This window comes from Schistocerca serialis, chromosome 8, assembly GCF_023864345.2.
Source record: "Schistocerca serialis cubense isolate TAMUIC-IGC-003099 chromosome 8, iqSchSeri2.2, whole genome shotgun sequence".
NCBI lineage: Eukaryota > Metazoa > Arthropoda > Insecta > Orthoptera > Acrididae > Schistocerca > Schistocerca serialis.
This window is the reverse complement of record NC_064645.1, coordinates 187,220,283-187,243,824: the sequence shown is the minus strand read 5'-3', so window position 1 is coordinate 187,243,824 and position 23,542 is coordinate 187,220,283. Positions and strand designations below refer to the sequence as shown.

The window sequence follows — 23,542 nt, the reverse complement described above, 5'->3', positions numbered from 1 at the left end:
GTCATCTCGACTGCTAGTGATACGAGGCCGTTGGAATCCAGCACGGCGTTCCGTATTACCCTCCTGAACGTACCGATTCCATATTCTGCTAACAGTCATTGAATTTCGATCAACGCGAGCAGCAATGTCGCGATACGATTAACCGCAATCACGATAGGCTACAATCCGACCTTTATCAAGGTCGGAAACGTCATGGTACGCATTGCAACTGCTTACACGAGGCATCACAACAACGTTTCACCAGGAAACGCCAGTCAACTGCTGTTTGTGTATGAGAAATTGGTTGGAAACTTTCCTCATGTCAGCACGTTGTAGGTGTCGCAACCGGCGCCAACCTTGTGTGAATGCTCTGAAAAGCTAATCATTTCCATATGACAGCATCTTCTTCCTGATGGTTAAATTTCGCGTCTGTAGGACGTCATCTTCGTGGTGTAGCAATTTTAATTGCCAGTAATTTAGAACGCCCCTCCGATAAGAGACAGTAATGATCTATGACAGAAATTTGTGGGACACATTAATGATTCCTGCAGAACAAGAAAAATCTCCTAGGTCTATAACTGCTGAGTAATGCAGCCCAGCGAATTAAGAATACGCTCGGAAAGTGTAAATAAGATAGAACCCGGGATGGACATTGGTCCGTCACGAAAAGGAAGGCTCCTAAATGAAAAGAAATGGGCAGGTCGGAGTGGCCGAGCGGTTCTAGGCGCTACAGTCTGGAACCGCGTGACCGCTACGGTCACAGGTTCGAATCCTGCCTCGGGCATGGATGTGTATGATGTCCTTAGGTTAGTTTGGTTTAAGTAGTTCTAAGTCCTAGGGGACTGATAATCTCAGAAGTCCCATAGTGCTCAGAGCCATTTCAACCATTTTTGAAAAGAAATGAAGAGGTGGAGGGGGCATCGAAATGCCAAAGTCTCATCAAGCGTTCAGTATGACGCCATTCAGAATAACCACGAAATGTTTGTGCCGTAACTTGGACCGCTTCTTCCGTCCTAACAGGCTTATGGCCAAATAACGACCCTGGAAATGACAAACACTCCAATCTGTTAAAATTTAGTCACGCCGTATGGAAGAACCTTTCGCTTCTGTGCAACCGAGGACGTGCAAATGAGAAAGTTTAAATGATACTCATCACTTCCTCAAACTCGATCCGACCTTAATGTATCTGGGTTCATTAACACTTGTTTCAGGCTTCCATCGTTTACATGAGACTCGACTCTGAACTTCGCCATGTTTCAAAATACAAGCTTATGTAAAACTAAAATTTGACAAACTCCAGTGTCCTCCCACGTGTTCGTCGCCGGGTCTCCTCGTTCCTAATGGAGCTGCACGGTGTCACCGCACAGACGGGTTCCATTACAGCCCGGGACGAAAAATCGTATCGGAAACGAGAAAAACCTGTGCACCGGCTCGGTCGCGTCGCACGAATGAGGACCTAATCAGCATCGGAGCAGAGCACGGCCGGCCGGGTCGACACAATATTTGTCGCCACGGTGGACGCTAAGCAGGCGGCCAGCCTTCATTTAATGCCTATCCTATGTAAATACGGGCGGGAACCGCGCCAGCCCACGTTAAATAGAGTTTGGTCCCAATTCGTTCTGGTTACAGCATCCACTTTTCTTGTCCCCCTTCTCGGAAATTACTCCTTGCCTCCTCTCGCGCACTTCTCCCCGACAACGCCGCTCTCTTCCACACACCGCCGTTTCCTTTATCCCCCCCCCCCCTCACCAACCACCTTCTTCCCCTCCCTCCCACACACGCCTCCCCCCTCGCAGAGCGGCAGGCTACTTCTCGGTAGCGGGCGACAAACAGAAAATCATCAGAAGTAGAGTAAACAAACAATTAATTCCCTCCCGTGCCGGAGAAGCGCCGGGCACGCTCTGGGGAAATTGCTTCTTCCCCGAGCTATAAAACAACGAGGCACCCGGCGACTGAGCAATCCTGCCGCGAAGCTGACACGTAAGAAATGGATTGCTCCTACACTGCTCCACTGTTATTTGCCGGTGTTCTTCCTCTCTCTACGCTCCTGTTTTGTTTCACGTTTTCTCATCACTCCCCTCCCCCTCCCACCTTGCGCGGCAGCGTGAGTCGTCACCAGAGCGCAGTTTTCAATCTGTAGGCCCTCCTCGTGCGTGGCACATGCGTGGAGAATCGCGGCAGACAATTGAAGTTCGTTATGCGGACCCTGATGGATTTTTTTAACTACGGCATCAAAGTTTCGGTCGGCTGGTCCTTTCGCCGTTCGTCGACGGAGCAGTCGAGCTCCATTTATCTGCCAACTGTTCCGTACCTGACGAGAATTTGTTGGTTTCTACCGTAATTTCATCCGAAGTGATACTGCGTTCCTTGATCGGTGGACTCGTATTCGGGAGGACGACGGTTCAAATCCCTTTTCGGCCATCCAGCTTCAGGATTCACGTAATTTCCCAAGAATCGCCTAAGAGAAGTCCCTGGATGGATTCTTAGAAAGGCTATCATTGATATCCTTTCCCATCCTTCTCTGAAACCAGCTTGTGCTCCTTCCTTTTGCCTTGATAGCATGTAACAGAATCCATACAACATACTGAAATCGCGCAAGTGTAACGTAAATTGGGTTAGATAGAGCAGCAATCAGTCGTAGAGTTAAGTTGCTTTAATATGACATTTATAGTCACAACCCAGATCAGATTTCGACCTGTGTCATGTCATTATCAATGCAGTGCGGAATTGTAGCAGTTGTTCGTGCTCAATGGTTGAACAGTGTAAGCATTCACTTGATCGCGAACAACTGCTACAATTCCGCACTGCATTGATAATGACCTGACACAGGTCGAAATCTGATCTGCGTTGTGACTGTAAATGTCATATTAAAGCAACTTAACTCTACGACTGACTGCTGCTCTATCTATCCCAATATAACCACAGTCGTTGCGTGCACCCACCCCATGGAGGGCAAGCTTATGTAACGTAAATGTTTTCGCGTCCTCTTGTGGCGTGATCAAGGCGGGGGTGGGAGGGGGGGGGGTGGGAGGAGGAAGGAGACATTGACACATGAATGAAGCGTGAATGAAACGGAAAAACCCTCACTGGCATCCAACAGCCTGTGACAACACTATCAAGCACCTGCAGGCAGGCTACGCGATGCTGCTCTTCCTACACTACACTGCCATTCTTGAGCCTGACAGTAGGCTATCCGGAATCGGGGAATATCGAAGGGGTTGCCATTCTGCTATCACCTAGCAGTTCGTCACGCACTGTATCCACAGATATACGAGGGTTGTACACAAAGTAATTGACCGCATTTTTTTTCTCAGCCGAAAATAATGCTACGAATGCAGAACGTTATGTACGTAATATTTGAAGTCTCGCGAGTGAGCGCGCTAAGTTTCCACGAGAAATAGCGTAGTAGCTGCTGGAGAGTTTCAGAATAGCGCCTGTAGGTGACGTACGTTACAAGCCAAGTGCCGTCATTGAATTTCTCACTGCAGAGAAAGAAACTGAGGGGAATATTCACAAACACTTGTGCAAAGTCTGTGGACCGTCTGCTGTCGACAGAAGTACAGTTAGTCGCTGGGCACGGAGGGTGATGTCATCAGAAGGCGGTTCGGCGGAGCTCCACGATCTGCAGCGGTCGGGGAGGCCATCAACGGCTGTCGCACCTGATTTGTTACAGAGAGCTGATGTCATTCGCGAGGACAGACGCATTACGACTTGTCAGTTGGCGCTGCATGTGTCAAACAGCAAAGGAAGTGTGAATGCAATTACCCGCTCTCTTGGATATTCAAAAGTGTGTGCAAAATGGGTCCCGCGGTATCCACCGATGGACCACAAATCGCATAGAAAAAACGTTTGTCTTAATTTGTTGCAACGTTCTGAAGCTGAGGGGAAGGCCTTCTTGTCCCGGATTGTGACAGTTGATGAACCTGGGTTCACCATTTTGAATCCGAAACAAAACGACAGTCGATGGACTGGCGCCATTCCCACTTCCCACGGAAGAAAAAAATCAAAGCAACTGCTTCCGCCGGCAAAGTCATGATCACCGTGTTCTGGGACTGTGAAGGTATGATTCTAATCGATGTGATGCCAATAGGCGGTACCATTAATTCAGAAGCATATGTCAACAGACTGACAAAACTGAAGACGTGCTTCCGGCAACTTCGGCGCCACAGCAACCCAAGAGATGTTTTGCTGCAACACGCCAACGCTAGGCCACACACAGGTCTGAGGACTGCTGAACACATCACAAAACATGGTTGGACAGTGTTGCCCAGCCCTACAGCCCTGAGCTAGCCCCTTCGGATTTCCACTTGTTTGGGCCACGAACGGGTGCCATTCGTGGAAGACATTTTTGGACGATGAGGAGGTGATTCGAGCAATGGCTCCGCCACAAGGACAAGGATTGATAGCGACAGGGCATACACGCCGTTGTTTCGCGCTGGAGGAAGGCCATAGAACGGGAGGGAGATTACGTGGAAAAATAGGGTGTGTAGATAAAACACCACTCTTTCGTGTGTGTAATTCTCATTATATTCAACAAAGAATTTGAAGAGAAAAACGCGGTGCATTATCTCTGGGCAACCCTCGTATTTGTAAAGCTCTAAATAATTGCCACCGATGGTTTTACCTAATTATCTAACTAGTGGGTGGGGACGCGGGGGGGGGGGGGGGGGGAGATGTTAGAGGGACCCTTCGCCACGTTGTTCACTTCACGCATGTGTCAATGCTGCAACCCCCTGTGCTGTGATCATACCACAGGGCACAAAATTGGTGCGCTGAGAAGCGTAAATAAGCACCCTGCTTCGGATCACGTTCAAATTTCGTCGAATGGTTTTGAACGGTCCGAAGTGGTTCCAACTTCCACAAGAGACCAAAAATTGTGATCGCACTGCGCACTAAACTGGCGGGATCGCATTCGATGGTGATGCAGCACCACAAGGTCCTTGTAGTAGGGCTGAGATGCCCGAGAGTGTCAATGGTTTCAAAGGCTGTGCCCGTCGTCCTATTGCTCAACGCACTGAGAACTGGCGTCTTCGACAGCGAAATGTGTGGGAGTCAACGCTCCAGGGAAAGGAGTGGTTTCATTGAAAGCATTTATGCCACCTCCTGCGACCTGTTCTTGCCGATTCTGAACGGCAGTGTGCCTCGAATGTTTCGCTCGGCCTCCCATAAGAAAAGCGCGTGATTTCAACAGTGGGCGTCGCGGTTCTGGCCTCCATTACAGAGGCATCAAAACGAGGGGTGAAATGTGGATAAAATGGTGTGTGACGGCCTTACCATTGAGTGGAAAGTAGTGGGCAGTAGTGTGGTGAAATGTGATGCTAAGGTGACATCATTAACACACCTTATACGTCACGTGAGCTTCTGAACTGTGGCCTCTTCTTCTATATGTATCGACACCTTGCTTTTTGAACTGGCGTAGAGCCCGAGATTGAAGAAGTTTTTTAGGCACCTTTGAGCCAAATTTTAAATGTAAGCATCGGAATGGGTGGGACTGACGGGTTTTCGAAAAAGGGATCCTCTCTGTTGCACAGTCTACTTTACCAAGATAAGCGATTAGGATTCACTGCCCTGTGGTATGTAGAAACGATAAGAGGTTAATAACCTTAAGTTTTGAATATACTCTAATGCATTTTTTTATGAAGACAGGATACAATAGTCATAGGCCGCATGAGCTCTACTTATCCACTTCTCCAAACCGTGTGTGAGAGTACGTCAAAATTACACATTGGTTTCAAGTCTCTGGATGGGCGATGCCTTCTGCAAGCAACTTGTAAGTTCTCTGATCCAATGGTATTCTGCTCTCTCTGGAGCAAAGTTTCTGAGCACTGTGCAGTTTTGGTGCAGACAATGTGCTAAGTTTTGTGAGCATCAATTACTAGTGTTGTAGTTTATTTCGATTTCGTAACGCTGTATTGTCTTGAGCAACGAGAGCTACTTATAAATGGAAACAGTAAGTCTTGATGGCAAGTAATTATACAAATAAATTAGCGAATTATTACCTGGCAGATAAGGCTATCATTTTGTGGGGAAACTGTCCAGAAGAGGAAGAATACAGCAATTACCTGCCATTGAATGAAGTACGATATGACGGTTTCTGACGTCAGCCTCATCGTTGCCAAAGGGAAGATGTAGGCTTTGCCCTCAGGCGTACTGAACTGTGAATATTTGGAAAATGTGGAATTTTTCTGCGATTTATACTAAAAAGAAAGTGTTTCAAGTCATTTCACAAGAGATGCTGTAAAATATAACCATTGTCTCAGTCACAGGAACAAAATTTTAATATTTCATAATGGAGCACCAAAGCGCTTTTACGGGCAATGAAACGTACACGTACATGTTTCGTTCGGTGAGAATGATTCCACAGTATGTCAAATAGCGTTAGTAGGTTAACTCATATCAAAGAAATAGTTTTGTTTAAATGTGTCGCAAGATATTTCTTGTACCAACTGCTTAGCAAAACAATTCTCCCTTGACACCAATACCTAAAAGGGAAGTAGGAGTAATCCGCTGAATTACAGGCCTATATCACTAGCGTTGATTTGCAGTAGGGTCTTGGAACATATTCTGTATTCGATCATTATGAAGTACCTCGGAGAAAACGATTTATTGCCACATAGTCAGCACGGTTTCAGAAAATATCGTTCTTGTGAAACACAACTAGCTCATGATGTAATAAGTGCTATCGACAGGGGATGTCAAATTGATTCCATATATTTAGATTTCCAGAAGGCTTTCGACACCGTTCCTCACAAGAGTCTTCTAACCAAACTGCGTGCCTACAGAGTATCGCCTCAGTTGTGCGACTGGATTAGTGATTTCCTGTCAGGAAGGACACAGTTCGTAGTAATAGACGGAAAGTCATCGAGTAAAACAGAAGTAATATCCGGCGTTCCCCAAGGAAGTGTTATAGGACCTCTATTGTTCCTGATATATATTAACGACATAGGAGACAATCTGAGTAGCCGTCTTAGATTGTTGCAAATGATGCTGTCATTTACCGTCTTGTAATATCATCAGATGATCAAAACGACTTGCAAAATGATTTAGATAAGATATCTGTATGGTGCGGAAAGTGCCAGTTGACCCTGAATAAGGAAAATTGTGAAGTTATTCATATGAGTACTAAAAGAAATCAGCTAAGTTTCGATTATGCGATAAGTCACACAAATCTGAAGGCTGTAAATTCAACTAAATATTTAGGGATTACAATTAAAAATAACCTAAATTGGAATGATCACATAGATAATATTGTGGGTAGAGCAAACCAAAGACTGCGATTCATTGGTAGAGCACTTATAAGATGCAACATGTCTACTAAAGAGACTGCTTACACCACGCTTCTCCGCCCTATTCTGGAGTATTGCTGTGCTTTGTGGGATCCGCATCAGGTGGGACTGACGGATGACATCGAAAAAGTACAAAGAAGGGCAGCTCGTTTTGTATTATCGCGAAATAGGGCAGATAGTGTCACAGACATGATACGTGAATTGGAGTGGCAATCTTTAAAACAAAGGCGTTTTTCGTTGCGACGGGATCTCATCATGAAATTTCAATCACCAGTTTTCTCCTCCGATTGCGAAAACATTCTGTTGGCAACCACCTACATAGGGAGACATGATCATCACGATGCTGTTGTGGTCTTCAGTCCTGAGACTGGTTTGATGCAGCTCTCCATGCTACTCTATCCTGTGCAAGCTTCTTCATCTCCCAGTACCTACTGCAACCTACATCCTTCTGAATCTGCTTAGTGTATTGATCTCTTGGTCTCCCTCTACGATTTTTACCCTCCACGCTGCCCTCCAATGCTAAATTTGTGATCCCTTGATGCCTCAAAACATGTCCTACCAACCGATCCCTTCTTCTAGTCAAGTTGTGCCACAAACTTCTCTTCTCCCCAATCCTATTCAATACCTCCTCATTAGTTACGTGATCTACCCACCTTATCTTCAGCGTTCTTCTGTAGCACCACATTTCGAAAGCTTCTAATCTCTTCTTGTCCAAACTGTTTATCGTCCATGTTTCACTTCCATACATGGCTACACTCCATACAAATACTTTCAGAAACGACTTCCTGACACTTAAATCTATACTCGATGTTAACAAATTTCTCTTCTTCAGAAACGATTTCCTTGCCATTGCCAGTCTACATTTTATATCCTCTCTACTTCGACCATCATCAGTTATTTTACTCCCTAAATAGCAAAACTCCTTTACTACTTTAAGTGTCTCATTTCCTAATCTAATCCCCTCAGCATCACCCGATTTAATTTGACTACATTCCATTATCCTCGTTTTGCTTTTGTTGATGTTCATCTTATATCCTCCTTTCAAGACACTGTCCATTCCATTCAACTGCTCTTCCAAGTCCTTTGCTGTCTCTGACAGAATTACAATGTCATCGGCGAACCTCAAAGTTTTTACTTCTTCTCCATGAATTTTAATACCCACTCCGAATTTTTCTTTTGTTTCCTTTACTGCTTGCTCAATATACAGATTGAATAACATCGGGGAGAGGCTACAAGCCTGTCTCACTTCCTTCCCAACCACTGCTTCCCTTTCATGCCCCTCGACTCTTATAACTGCCATCTGGTTTCTGTACAAATTGTAAATAGCCTTTCGCTCCCTGTATTTTACCCCTGCCACCTTCAGAATTTGAAAGAGAGTATTCCAGTTAACGTTGTCAAAAGCTTTCTCTAAGTCTACAAATGCTAGAAACGTAGGTTTGCCTTTTCTTAATCTTTCTTCTAAGATAAGTCGTAAGGTTAGTATTGCCTCACGTGTTCCAACATTTCTACGGAATCCAAACTGATCTTCCCCGAGGTCCGCTTCTACCAGTTTTCCATTCGTCTGTAAGGAATTCGCGTTAGTATTTTGCAGCTGTGACTTATTAAACTGATAGTTCGGTAATTTTCACATCTGTCAACACCTGCTTTCTTTGGGATTGGAATTATTATATTCTTCTTGAAGTCTGTGGGTATTTCGCCTGTCTCATACATCTTGCTCACCAGATGGTAGAGTTTTGTCATGACTGGCTCTCCCAAGGCCATCAGTAGTTCTAATGGAATGTTGTCTACTCCCGGGGCCTTGTTTCGACTCAGGTCTTTCAGTGCTCTGTCAAACTCTTCACGCAGTATCGTATCTCCCATTTCATCTTCATCTACATCCTCTTCCATTTCCATAATATTGTCCTCAAGTACATCGCCCTTGTATAAACCTTCTATATACTCCTTCCACCTTTCTGCCTTCCCTTCTTTGCTTAGAACTGGGTTGCCATCTGAGCTCTTGATATTCATACAAGTGGTTCTCTTCTCTCCAAAGGTCTCTTTAATTTTCCTGTAGGCAGTATCTATCTTACCCCTAGTGAGATAAGCCTCTACATCCTTACATTTGTCCTCTAGCCATCCCTGCTTAGCCATCTTGCACTTCCTGTCGATCTCATTTTTGAGACGTTTGTATTCCTTTTTGCCTGCTTCATTTACTGCATTTTTATATTTTCTCCTTTCATCAATTAAATTCAATATTTCTTCTGTTACCCAAGGATTTCTATTAGCCCTCGTCTTTTTACCTACTTGATCCTCTGCTACCTTCACTACTTCATCCCTCAGAGCTACCCATTCTTCTTCTACTGTATTTCTTTCCCCCATTCCTGTCAATTGTTCCCTTATGCTCTCCCTGAAACTCTGTACAACCTCTGGTTCTTTCAGTTCATCCAGGTCCCATCTCCTTAAATTCCCGCCTTTTTGCAGTTTCTTCAGTTTCATTCTGCAGTTCATAACCAATAGATTGTGGTCAGAATCCACATCTGTCCCTGGAAATGTCTTACAATTTAAAACCTGGTTCCTAAATCTCTGTCTTACCATTATGTAATCTATCTGATACCTTTTAGTATCTCCAGAATTCTTCCAGGTATACAACCTTCTTTCATGATTCTTGAACCAAGTGTTAGCTATGATTAAATTATGCTCTGTGCAAAATTCTACAAGGCGGCTTCCCCTTTCATTTCTTCCCCCCAATCCATATTCACCTACTGTGTTTCCTTCTCTCCCTTTTCCTACTGACGAATTCCAGTCACCCATGACTATTAAATTTTCGTCTCCCTTCACTACCTGAATAATTTCTTTTATCTCGTCATACATTTCATCAATTTCTTCATCATCTGTAGAGCTAGTTGGCATATAAACTTGTACTACTGTAGTAGGTGTGGGCTTTGTGTCTGTCTTGGCCACAATAATGCGTTCACTATGCTGTTTGTAGTAGCTAACCCGCACTCCTATTTTTTTATTCATTATTAAACCTACTCCTGCGTTACCCCTATTTGATTTTGTATTTATAACCCTGTAATCACCTGACCAAAAGTCTTGTTCCTCCTGCCACCGAACTTCACTAACTTTAACCTATCCATTTCCCTTTTTAAATTTTCTAACCTACCTGCCCGATTAAGGGATCTGACATTCCACACTCCGATCCGTAGAATGCCAGTTTTCTTTCCCCTGATAACGACGTCCTCTTGAGTAGTCCCCGCCCGGAGATCCGAATGGGGGACTATTTTACCTCCGGAATATTTTACCCAAGAGGACGCCATCATCATTTAATCATACAGTAAAGCTGCATGTCCTCGGGAGAAATTACGGCTGAAGTTTCCCCTTGCTTTCAGCCGTTAAAATCACGATAAAATAACAGAAACCAGGGCTCGCACAGAAAAATTTAAGTGCTCGTTTTTCCCGCGTGCCGTTCGAGCGTGGAACGGTAGAGAGACATCTTGAAAGTGGTTCATTGAACCTTCTCCCAGACACTTTATTGTGAAGAGTAGAGTAATCACGTAGATGTAGATGTTGAAATTATCAAGTACTAAAAACTCTCATTTCGATATCTTGAAGCGATTATGTAATATTACAGTCTTGCGAGTCAAACTATGTGTACAAGAGAATACTGTGAAGATGATCTTCTTTCAGCAAACTGACTTGACTCCGTTGAGGAAACAAAAAGTGGAGGAGTATGTTGAAAAGTAGAACCAAGAATTGTGGTACAGCTCAGGAGGAGCTCTGTTACCCGATGTTCCCGTTGAAGAGCAGTTGAAACTACATTTTAAGCAGCTCGGGAGGAACCGATTGATTGATGTCAGTCGTTACAGCTGCAAAGTAATCTTGATGTTGTAACAAGCCCAATTGCTCGCACTGAGAGTGTCTGTACATGAAAAACCCAGACACAGATCACTGCCAGTTGTCAGCCATTTGTTTCGGTCGTAAACAACCTACACACGTCGACACGACAGTTCGAGAATCACACCCGTTGCGGAGGACGAAAACCGCTAACCGCACTAAAGGAAAAAGTTGAGCCCTGTGTCGCTGGAAATTCTTCTCTGTTTGGCATCTTAGTGGAAATCCGGTCTCCAAATTCCGGGAATGCCGACACGAATGTGTCTTTCTTCGTTGAGTCCTGTTTCTCTTTTTTTTAATTTATTTCTGCGCTCGGCGAGTCTGATTTTTGTCAGTCGGAGGCGGTCGTCGACTCTACGCGAACGTGCTCTGGCGTAATCAGCCAGAGTGACGCTTGGAAACTTGCCCGTGTCAACAGTGGGGGCCAGCAACCGCCGACTGTTGACTCGGCCCTCCGGAGTGTTTGAACGACACGGACGACTGGTCATAGAATCTGCCGACACGTGGCTCCTTGAAAAGTTTCTATCTACATCCATACTAGAAAGACTGCTTTACAGTGTGCAGTGTGTGGCGGAGTGTATCTGTGGTGCCTGGGAAGAGCGACTGTCGATCAGCAGCCGTATGCGTTGTAATTCTTCTGACTTTCTTGTCTTAGCCATTTCCGTGTGACATTATGGGAGTAATTAATTTCTTTCCCGAGTCTTCCTCGAACGTATGCTCTCGCAGCCTCTCTTGCAGTGACTGACACTTGAGTTTCTTGAGCATTTTTGTAACGCTTTCGCGCTTGCAAAATGATACGCGAGGAAACGAGCCGCTTCTCGTAGGATCTTCTCTATCTTTTTGGTGATGCTTTTTGGTGAACGGCTCTGCGGTTGGCAACACCTATATAAGCGAACAAGTGTCTAGCGCAGTTGTTAGATCAGTTACTGCTGCTACAGTGGCACGTTATCAAGATTTAAATGAGTTCGAACGTAGCGTTATACTCGGCGCACGAACGATGGGACACAGCATTTCTGAGGTAGTGATGAAGTGTGGATTTTCTCTTACGACCATTTCCCGAGTGTACCGTGAATATCAGGAATCCGGTAAAACATCAAGTCGACATTGCTGCGGCCGGAAGACTCGTTCAACGTAACAGAAATGCAGCCCTTCCACAAATTGCTGCGGATTTCAGTGCTGGGCCATCAACAAGTGTCAGCATGTGAACCATTCGACGAAACATCATCAATAAGGGCTTTCGGAGCCGAAAACCCCCTAGTGCACCGTTGGTGACTGCACGACAGAAAGCTTTAGGCCTCGCCTGTGCCTGTCGACGTCGACGCCGACACTGGACTGTTGATGACTGGAGACACTTTGGCTGGTCGGACGAATCTCGTTTCAAATTGTATCGAGCGGATGGACGTGTACGCGTATGGAGACAACCTCATGAATCCATGGACTCTGCATGTCAACAGGGGACTATTCAAGCTGGTGGAGGCTCTATAATGATTTCGCTCGTGTGCAGTTGGAGTGATGTGATACCCCTGAAACGTCTAGATACGAATCTGACAGGTGACACTTACGTAAGCAACCTGCCTGATAGCGTGCATCCATTCATGTCCATTGTGCATTCCGATGGACTTGAGCAATTCCAGCAGGACAATGCGACACCCTATAAGTCCAGAATTGCTACAGACTCGCTCGAGGAACACTCTTCGGAGTTTAAACACTCCCGTTTGCAACCAGACTCCCCAGACACGAACATTATTGAGCATATCTGGGATGCGTTGCAACGTGCTGTTCAGAAGACTGTACTGATACGGATTTATGGACAGCCCTGCAGAATTCATGGTTTCAGTTCCCTCCAGCACTATTTCAGACGTTAGTCGAGTCGGTGCCACGTACTGTTGCACCACTTCTGTGTGTTCTGCGTGCTCTGGGTAACCTACACGATGTTAGGCAGGTGTATCAGTTTCTTTGGCCCATCAGCAAATATATATGGTTATCCGTCTTCTGATTGGTTTCCTGGTTTGATGCGGGCCGCCACGAGTCCCACTCCTGCACCAACGGCTTTATCTCACAGTAGCACTGTTGCATTGCAATCTCAGTCTTCATCTACAGTTTTTACCGCCTACAGTTTCCTCTACTGCCACGGAGAAAATACGCTGATGTTTTAACACATGTCCTAGGTACCTGTCCCTTCTTCTTCTCAGAGCTTTCTTTGCCGATTCTGTTGGCCATTCAGACTTTTGACAGGTGGTGACATTAATGCGACTGGACAATTTAATAGCGGTGTACAAAAACTAGAATGTGGAAACCAAACAGGTACAGGTGTACAGTAGGTACATGAAAAGTTTAGCACAAGGCAGAGTAAGATGGAGGACAGCATCAAATCAGTCGCAGGTCCAATTACTTAAACAACTAACTTATCCAATGGCCACCGGCCATATGGACCATGGGATCCGAAACTCTTTCTCTGACGGAACACTTTGAGAATTCTGTTACTTTCATAGAAAATCTTGTATATCTTGAAGGCTAAAAATTTAAAAAAATGGATACTTGTTTTATTCATTGATTACTTCAATCTTAAATCATAATTAATAACACAGGGCATAATTATTTTTTAAATAATTAGTATCGTTAAAATATAGAAAAACTCGCCATGTTGTTAGTAGTCTTTCACAGAACACATAATCACTTCTGAGGAACACTAGTGGTCGGCGAAACAAAGTTTGCGAAACCCTGCTGTAAACCAAGCGCTGCGTCAACAGTCAATCTACATTGCATTCTGTCTATTGCTGATTCCTCCCAGTTGACAGCATTCAAATCTTACTCATCTTTCCCTACATCGTCATCCCATCTGTTTCTTTGCGTGCCCACCGGTCTTTGTGTTGTAATGTGGGAAATGAAAACTTGATTAGGAAGTCGGGTCTCTGGCATACGGATTTCGTGACCTGCCTATTGGAGTCGTCTGCTCTTTTGATATTGTAAAACTTGTACAGGCTAATTATCTCATAAATTTCATTACTCTTTCTTGCTCTTCATGTATTTTCGTTTCTGGTCGGCCCCAGGATCTTCTCACTGCCTTTCTTTCAAATGTTAGCGCCGAGCGGGATTAGCCGAGCGGTCTGCGGCGCTGCAGTCATGGACTGTCCGGCTGGTCCCGGCGGAGGTTCGAGTCCTCCCTCGGGCATGGGTGTGTGTGTTTGTTCTTAGGATAATGTAGGTTAAGTAGTGTGTAAGCTTAGGGACTGATAAACTTAGCAGTTAAGTCCCATAAGATTTCACACACATTTGAACTTTTTTTTTTCAAATGTTAGCTTTTGCTTTTCTCTTTCAGTTAGTGTACAGCTTTCTGAACTATAGAAGACAACAGGGCGTATAATGGCATTGTAAGTCATCATTTTCGCAGCGCGTGATATGGCTTTAAATTGAATGTATCTCTGAGACCATGTAGACTTCTGGAGCCAGCAGAAGTTTTCATTTGCATCCGTAAATATTTGGTTGACTTGAACGTGTCTCCGTCAGCTGTGATGCGCTATTCGGAATATTTAGTTCCGCCTACTTCCAAATGTCTTGCATTTCATTTGTTGATGAGTAGTCCTGCTTCACTTGCTACCATGGCGACCTTTTGTTCATCTCCCCAAGATTTATTTCACTCTCGCTCATTAACGCTATGTCGTCTGCGTAAGTAAATATCTGAAACTTATCATCTACCAATCTTGGCCCATTATACTCTTCAACTTTGCTCTCTTTTATCTATACAACTAAACCGCTGAAAGGGTCGCACGTTCCGAGATGTAAGTTGCTTCAACGAGCACAAACTTTTATTATCTGTACTTCATACAATTATCGACCGAATTTAATAATTTTAAATACTGACATAATTTTCAAGCCAACGGCGTTACCGCATTGGTGACACCGGTTCCCGCCACATTACCAAAGTTAAACAATCTCGGGCTTTACTAGTACGTAGATGAGTGACCGTTCGAATATGCCGAGCGCTGTTGGCAAGCGGGTTGCACTCAGCCATTGTGAGGCCAATTGAGGAGCCGCTTGGCTGAGAAATAGCGGCTCAGGTCACGAAAGCTGCCACCTGCTGGGAAAGCGATGTCCTGCCACATGACTCCCTATACCTGCATGCAATGGCGCCAGTTGTTTGAGGATGACACGGCGGTCGGTCGGTACCGTTGAGTCTTCGTTGGCGTGTTCGGACGGAGATAATCTATAACTGTAAGACATTAGCTTAACACATAATAAGTCAACTATCGAATTTGGAAACTGTGTTTATGTGAGGCAGCGTTAACTCACGACTCGCAGATTACCGAGATACTGTATATCCAGTATTTGAGATTAGAGTACTTAGCGACTTCGAACAATCTGTAGACATGAATTCAAGCCTTATGGACACTATTTCTCGTTGACAATGTCCACAAAATAATGAAAGTAAAATAGTTCATCGCTTACTACAATTTCTTTGTCCCCCGCCGTAGAACTTCAGCATCAGGCGTCACGTTTTCAATTATTAATCCTTTACTAGCAACTCAATCCGTAACACATTTTTCAGACATACGTATTCCACTGAATGTACCTGCAAAATTATATGGCACGTAGTTCAAGAAATGTGAAGTCATAAGCACTAAAAATTGTGAAACGGATGCTTCATACATGGGAGATCGATTCTTTAAGGAATCGGTGGTGGCGCGGGAGGGGGAGGGCTGTTAGTGTTTCGTGACTAACGCTGCAAGCTAACTGGTTTCTGTTCACTGTTTGCAATGATGGCATACAAAAAATCACATTTTTCGAAGATTACAACGCTCGTAATGCACTAACAGTTTTGAAAATTGCAGCTCCTGGGAGTATACGTGCGAGTGAAATAGTGTTTTGGCGCATATTTTATACATGAAAACGCGCACTTCATGACCTATGACTTGGAGAATTCAGTATGCGATTGAGCGTGCTACTTAAACGGCGATTCCGTTCAACAGTAGCAGCAGCATCACAAGTAATTGCCTAGGGTACGTGTGAACTCTAGTAGAAATCTTTACTTTTGCTTCTTTACTTATTGGAAGCCATGTCGTTTAAAATATGTCATTAACTGTCTTCAACGCTGTGAATAAAGTGCTTTATTATGGAACGCTGAAACATATCAGTAAGGACAGATTCACAAGTTCAGACTCACAGCAGTCCTCCACCCTCCAATTATCTACTTCTCGTACCTGCTTCCCGTGATTTTTCCTCTTTCACGGGTAAATAATTCCAGCTGTCCGTGATTTTCCGTGGATATCCTTCCTATAGACGTTTATTAATACCGAGTAAAGCTACGGCCCCGACTTGCGTAACGCGTCTGGGACCCGCAACACCTGGGCCAGCCGCGACGAAATGGAAACATGGCAAGCGATAAGCCGGGAGCACCAGACAGGACTAACAACCTCATTAATCCGAGCGATCACCGACCGCAGAACAGACGGCCTTCCCCCCTTTATCTCGGAATATATCGTCTGCTCGCAGCAATATGTGTGGATTTCGACGTCTCGGGTAGCATTTCAGTCTCACCAGACATACGTCTCCTTGCTTTTCCAGACGGCCCAGTTCGCTGTAGGTTACTCAAGCCCTCCAACTGGTATAACCGATGCCATTTATGACGAACTAGATCCTTCTCGCAGGTGGCTGCTTCTTTCTGCTCCAAAAAGAAACACATATTTCAGAAAGCTTATTTATAAACCAGGTGGCCACTACCACCGGGTAACTAAATTGATATTTCTTGTTCTCGCATACAAATTAAAACTATGTTACTATCGTTTTAAAAGTGATTTTATTTTTCTCTTCCCTGAATCTCTGCATGGTATCGTAGCCAAGAACACAGACAAAGGAAGTGATGCGAATTTTTGTGATGAAACAGATGTTTACCGCCAGTATTCCGCCACACAAGAGAATGATTCCGATCACTAGTCTGACAAAGTCCTGGGATAAAGCTCAGATCCATCCGCAGAATCTCATGGATCGGAGATGTGGGATACTGAAACTTCCTTACAGATCAAAATTGTGTGCCAGGCCGGGACTTGAACCTAGGAACGCTGCCTTTCGTGGGCGAGTGCAGAGCACTTGGCCAGGGAAGGCAAAGTTCCTGGGTTCGCGTCCCAGTCCGGCAGTCCTGTATGAGACACATAGTGAACTCAATGTAGTTACATTTCGAAATAACAGTTTTCGTTCAAATATCTACAATTATTGACAGAAGACGATAGTGCACGACAACAAAAAGGCCAAACAAGATGAAAAGTGTGAAGAGAAAAGTTCGGAACGTAAAACATGCTTATGTTACGTAAATAGAGCTGTAGTGCGAACTCAAGCGTGTGAGTGGATGAGAGGAAACGCAGATGCCAACTAAAAACGCGAAGAACTACCCCACTGAGGTTGTCTTGAAGTGAAAAAAGGTGAAACCTAGAACTTATAACTACTTAAACCTAACTAACCTTAGGACATCACACACATCCATGCCCGAGGCAAGATTCGAACCTGTGACAGAACCCGGTCGCGCGGTTCCAGACTGTAAGCGCCTAGAACCGCTCGGTCACCTCGGCCGGCCAACCGCTTCTGGGAGAAATAAAATACAGTGCAACAAGAGAAGAAGTTTTTATTTACAGAAAAAGTATTTCTGTGTTTGCTGCTGAGGACGACCACGTAAACAAACTCGCTTTTCGATGTTTTTTCTTACTGATATCTCCCAAAACATAATGAAGGCAGAAAACTCGAGCTCTTATTGTGCTTACGCTGTTCATGCAGTCAAACTACAGCATGAGGCAGGGTGTTTTAATTTATTGCTTCGTTACTACTAAATCCATTCACGACACGTTTCATTTGGCAGACAGTATAGACAGTACCACTCTGACTGTAGCTACAAAATAATATCACTCAATCACCTATAGCTTAGGACAGCGGTTCCCAACTTTTCTGAAATGATTACTTCTCCAAACCCTTCCACCACGTCATCAACATTAGCGCTTAATCAAACTTCAGAATGAAGGAAAATTTAGTATGAAGACTTTAATTTTTAAAATGACGAAAGGTAAACCATACGCACTTTTTGTAGGAGTTCTATTAAACCACGAACTAGGAATCAGAAGGACAATTTCCACTGTCTATTTACAACAACTTCAAAAAAAAAAAAAGAAAAACGAAAAGAAAAACTGAATGATGAAGCAGTTCTCAGTGCATCGAGAGTGATACCTATAACTCCTTCTAAGAAAAGGAAGCTTACTGTCCACACTGAGGGTAGCCACTTGTTACAAAACATTTTCCCTTCCCACCACTCGTATCCCTAGCTACAACTGCTTCACTCACGCCCTGCACCCCTTTTAAAATCAGACAAACTACAGTGCGTGCACTATATCTAGGCCTCATGTTCTCCAATTCCGTTGGCTGTTGCCTGTTTACTTCTGAACTGGCAGAAAGTGGAAGACTGCACCCCGTCAATGCTTTATATCTCACCACTGCCACTAATAACAATAACAATGAAATAATCGTAATAATAATAATAATAATAATAATAATAATAATGTGTAGACGCTACAGCAGTATAGTAGCCATTACACAGTTAATGTTGTATTGTGATGTCAATTAGTTCATATATTACCAATCATGCAGAAAACTTCCGTTTCACACCCCATCTGAATGTCTTTGACGTCGTAACCCCTGAATTACGAGAGTAAAATGATATAATTTCGCAAGAACATCCAGTAGTATGTAGATATCGTCTGCAAAATACGTTGTGAATAGAGTTGGTAGTACAGAAGCGGTAAATTAAAACGTCATGCATGGACGTCATTGCTTCGACAGCGAAAATACCGTAGGCGGATGAATATTGCCTAGGTAATTTACACGCCGTGAGTTGCACTACCTCAAGACATATACGAATTTCCAACTGTGTTACATCTTTAAAGTAAGAGTATTCCTATTAATGAGTAGATTATAACACGAATTTAAATTTTTTAAATTCGGTAGAAAATTATATGAAACCGTTAGACAGCCAACCTGCCCTTGGGATCGTGCTTTGGGTTACTCGTTTAGTAATACACACTGTTGGGAAAAAAAAACCTCAGTACCACGGATGAGTTGTGCAACGTAAACGAAAGTTGGTACGCGTGTGGCGTCCATTCAAATTTCGCGCCAGTCGCATAAGAGTGGCTCTAGGTGAGTCACTATGAGGATGCAAATCAGGTTTGCTTTAACTACATGCTCTAAAGGTCGTGAGCGTTGATTATCTTCGACATTGGACTTGGTGAGTTGATGTCAGTCAAGACTTCCTTTAAAGCGACAAAGACGCATTATCAGCACCTCACTGAGTTTGAACGACGACGTGTAATAGGTCTACGAGGAGCTGGACGTTCCTTCTGCGATATTGCAGAAATACTCGACAGGAATAACACGCCAGGGTAGCCGAGAACGCTAACGCGCTGCTTCCTGGACTAGGGTAGGCGCGCCGGCCCCGGATCGAATCCGCCCGGCGGAGTAACGACGACGGCCGGTGTGCCGCCAGCCTGTATATGGCTTTTAGGCGGTTTTCCACATCCTACTAGGTGAATACCGGGCTGGTCCCCACTTCCCGCCTCAGTTACACGACTCTCAGACATCTGTAACACATTCACACTATTTCACGATTTACTCTAGATGCAGAACAGCTGGGGTACACTACTTCAGTCCTGGGGGTATGGAGTGGCGGCAGTCATGGCATCCGGCCACCCCTTCAAATTAACTATGCCAGTTCCATACTTAACCCTGCCGATCCCGCGCACAATGCGGGATAAAGGCAGTAGCGAAGGAGGAAGAAGAAGAAGACTCGACAGGAACGCAGCCGGTGTACATGATTGCTGACAGAGGTGGTCACGAGAATGTACGGTCACAAGACGACTGGGTTCCCGAAGGCCACGTGACATTACCGAGAGGGAAGACCATCATGTTCGGCGTATTGCTCTGGCGCATCGAATTGTATCTACAGCAGCAATTTGAGCAGCTCTTGACATCACAATGACACAGTGAACTGTTACAAATCGGTTATTTCAAGGACAGCTCCGAGCCAGACGCCCTGTAGCGTACGTCCCACTTACCTCAGACCACCTCCATTTGCGACTGCAGTGGTGTCGAGCAAGAGGTCATTAGACGGCAGGGTTGAGGTCTGTTGTGTTTTCGGACGAAAGCTGGTTGTACCAAGGTGGCGGTGATGGCCGTGTATTGGTTAGGAGGATTAGTTATGATCTGGGATGCAATTTCGTATGACAGCAGGAGCACTCTCGTGGGTAATCCGTCATCGATCAGCAGGTCTGCTTTCAATCGAGTTCATATGAGACATCATCGTACAACTCCAACATCATCGAGAACCAGCATTAACCGTCCCTATAATGACCGACCTATTGCAACAGGCATGGAACTCCATCTCATGAACTGACATTCGATACCCTTACAACACAATGTGTGCACGTTTGTACGCAGCCATTCGACATTCTGGCAGTTACACTGCTTATTAATGTACCAGCAGTTCACATTTGCATTGACTTCTCTCGGACTTACGTTATCCTCTGGTCTTGCAACGTTAAACAATTAAACATATAACTTAGACAAATGTATTTCCTAATTTTCATTAGCATACTTTATTATTTAATTGCATAGATTGCTGGGAAGCGAATAATAGAGTTATTTGTTGTCTATCATAGGAACTACCCACAATTCGGGTAAGGCATTTTCACGAGATATTTAAGCATGTCGATGTACCGGGTGATCAAAAAGTCAGTATAAATTTGAAAACTTAATAAACCACGGAATAACGTAGGTAGAGAGGTTAAAATTGACACACGTGCTTGGAATGACTTGGGGTTTTATTAGAACAAAAAAAAAAAAAGTATTGCTAGACGCGTGAAAGATCTCTTGCGGGCGTCGTTTGGTGATGAACGTGTGTTCAGCCGCCTCTTTCGTCATGCTTGTCCTCCCAGGTCCTCAGACCTCAGTTCGTGTGATTATTGGCTTTGGGGTCGCAAATGTATCGTGATCGACCGACATCTCTAGGGATGCTGAAAGACAACATCCGACGCCAATGCCGCACCATAACTCCGGACATGCTTTACAGTGCTGTTTACAACATTATTCCTCGACTACAGCTATTGTTGAGGAATGATGGTGGAGATATTGAGCATTTCTTGTAAAGAACATCATCTTTGATTTGTCTTACTTTGTTATGCTAATTATTGCTATTCTGATCAGATGAAGCGCCATCTGTCGGGCATTTTTTGAACGTTTGTATTTTTTTGGTTCTAATAAAACCCCATGTCATTTCAAGTATGTGTGTCGATTTGTACCTCTCTATCTACATTATTCCGTGATTTATTCAGTTTTCAAACTTATACTGACTTTTTGATCACCCTCTATATGTTAGAATTATACTACCAAGGGGCATGGCAGAAGGTACGGATATGTGTGTAGAGGGTGGATTAGCTGAGGAAGATGTTCATATACTCGGTTTACAAACTATTGTGTATCATGTTAATGATAGTATGTAAAAAAAATGTAATTATGGTAACGTAAGTAGTGATTATAGACATGAACTGTTAAAAATAATTTACTTCTGTGACCAAAAGACAATTTAACCCTTTTCTTACCCCTCAGGGAATTATATTTTACCCCACAGGGGCTGTGAACTAATCGTTTTGGTGATACGACGTCGTAAATATAGAAATGCATTCGTTAAAACGGAGCTGGTTTATTTATGTGAGTTAGACAGTGTAACGAATCAGGTATGCGGCGAAGGGGGCGGGGGGGGGGGGGGGGGGCAGTGGTTACGGGTTTATTTCTGAATCACATGAATGGCTCGGCTGCTCTGTGAACCTCAAGGCAACGCTGATAACTCCACACGTGGAGGCCTCATAATTTAGCGATGTAAAGCGATGAAGTCGTTTTGATGGAAAGTAATGAGTGACAAAAACGACAGAATTTATGCCAACATATGGTCCGTGGCCGTTATGGAAAGATGTAATTTTTTGAACGGTATTTTCAGCTGCCCTAGCTGTAGCAGTTCCGAGGTTTAAGTTAGGTACCGTTTTCTTAACGAGAAGTGATACGACAGTACGGATACACACTATCCGCGAGATAGAGGCACGGCAGACAAGCTGCCACGGTCGCAGCAGGGTTCCCAGACGTTCTGGCGGCCGTAGGCGTCATATGGAGGACCAGCCGGCAAACGTGCACGGTGAGCGGGTTGACGCCCGCAGCCGTCACACGCGTAACTCGGACGGGACGGGTCGGCTGGCCGGCTACGTGTGTATCGGTTCGGCGATCGCGGCATCCCACGCACCGCATTCCGGAGCGGGGGTCCCACGTCTGGGCGCGGCCCGCAGCGTTCACACGCTCCGGCCAACCAATGGCACCTGCTGAAAGCAGGCCGCCAGACACACAGGCTGCTGCTGTGGCGGAGTCAGCGAAGGAGCCCTGACAGGTGTCTTGTCGCCCCCACTTTCCGTGTCTTTCTCAGACGCGATTTCGTATACGTCTCTATAGCATGTAACCTCCCCCTCACTTATCGACCTTAATGCCAGTGAAATATTAAACCGCGTGTACCTAATGGAAATTTGGGAAAAGCAATCGTCACCGAAGTTAATCTGTCGGTAAAGAGGGAGGAAAGGGTTACATCTAAATGAAAGGAAAAATGCAAATGAAATTGGTGGAAATTAATTTTGAGAAAAGGGTAAAATTAATAAAGAAAGTAAATGTGCGGGGCCGTCACATTAACAGTTAATTGGCATTAATTAGATACTTGAGATTTGGGGAAAATTGCGGTCGCCAGTCCCATGGACAACTACTGTAATAACTGAAAATGAAAGATTAATGTACATACATTTAGCACTAAAAGCGTGGCAACTGAAGGTTGACACGTGTTGTGTGAAAACTGAATGTTTGTCAGAAGTAATAAATTTCGCTACACTCTGACTTAATTTAGCAACAGAATTAATAAAACCGGAATTTTGAAAGTTAATGTTGTGACTGAAATTAATAGTGAGCTTTGTTTCTGAAGCACTACGAAATTCAGTAAATTAAGATTAGTCTTGGGCTACCTCAACAATCATTTCAAAAGCTACTTGAATCTACGCAATTTAGAAATAAGAGATTTAACTTTGAACTTGAATTAAATTATTCTGATTAACAAAAGTAAAATTTAGTACGTACCAAGCTGAGCTGCAGTCACAGGTAAGCTAAAATATGGTAAGAAAACTCACACTCTTAATTTGTGCTTGTGTAAACTAAATATTGTAGCCAGCTGTGAATACTTTAACTGAACTTTGAAATTAAAGCAGTGAAATGGAATAATATTACTTTAATGCTGGCGTTTGAATTTCAATGACACTCGGGTTCATTCCGGAAAAGGAAGGGACCCTGCTTGGTAATGC

The 23,542-nt window shown here is 44.3% G+C and overlaps 1 protein-coding gene across 1 annotated transcript in view; it reads left to right on the top strand.

Moving 5' to 3' along the window:
- Positions 1-23,542, top strand: part of LOC126416244 (zinc finger and SCAN domain-containing protein 22-like) — a 768,818-nt gene that overhangs the window by 452,719 nt on the left and 292,557 nt on the right. The window lies entirely within an intron of this gene.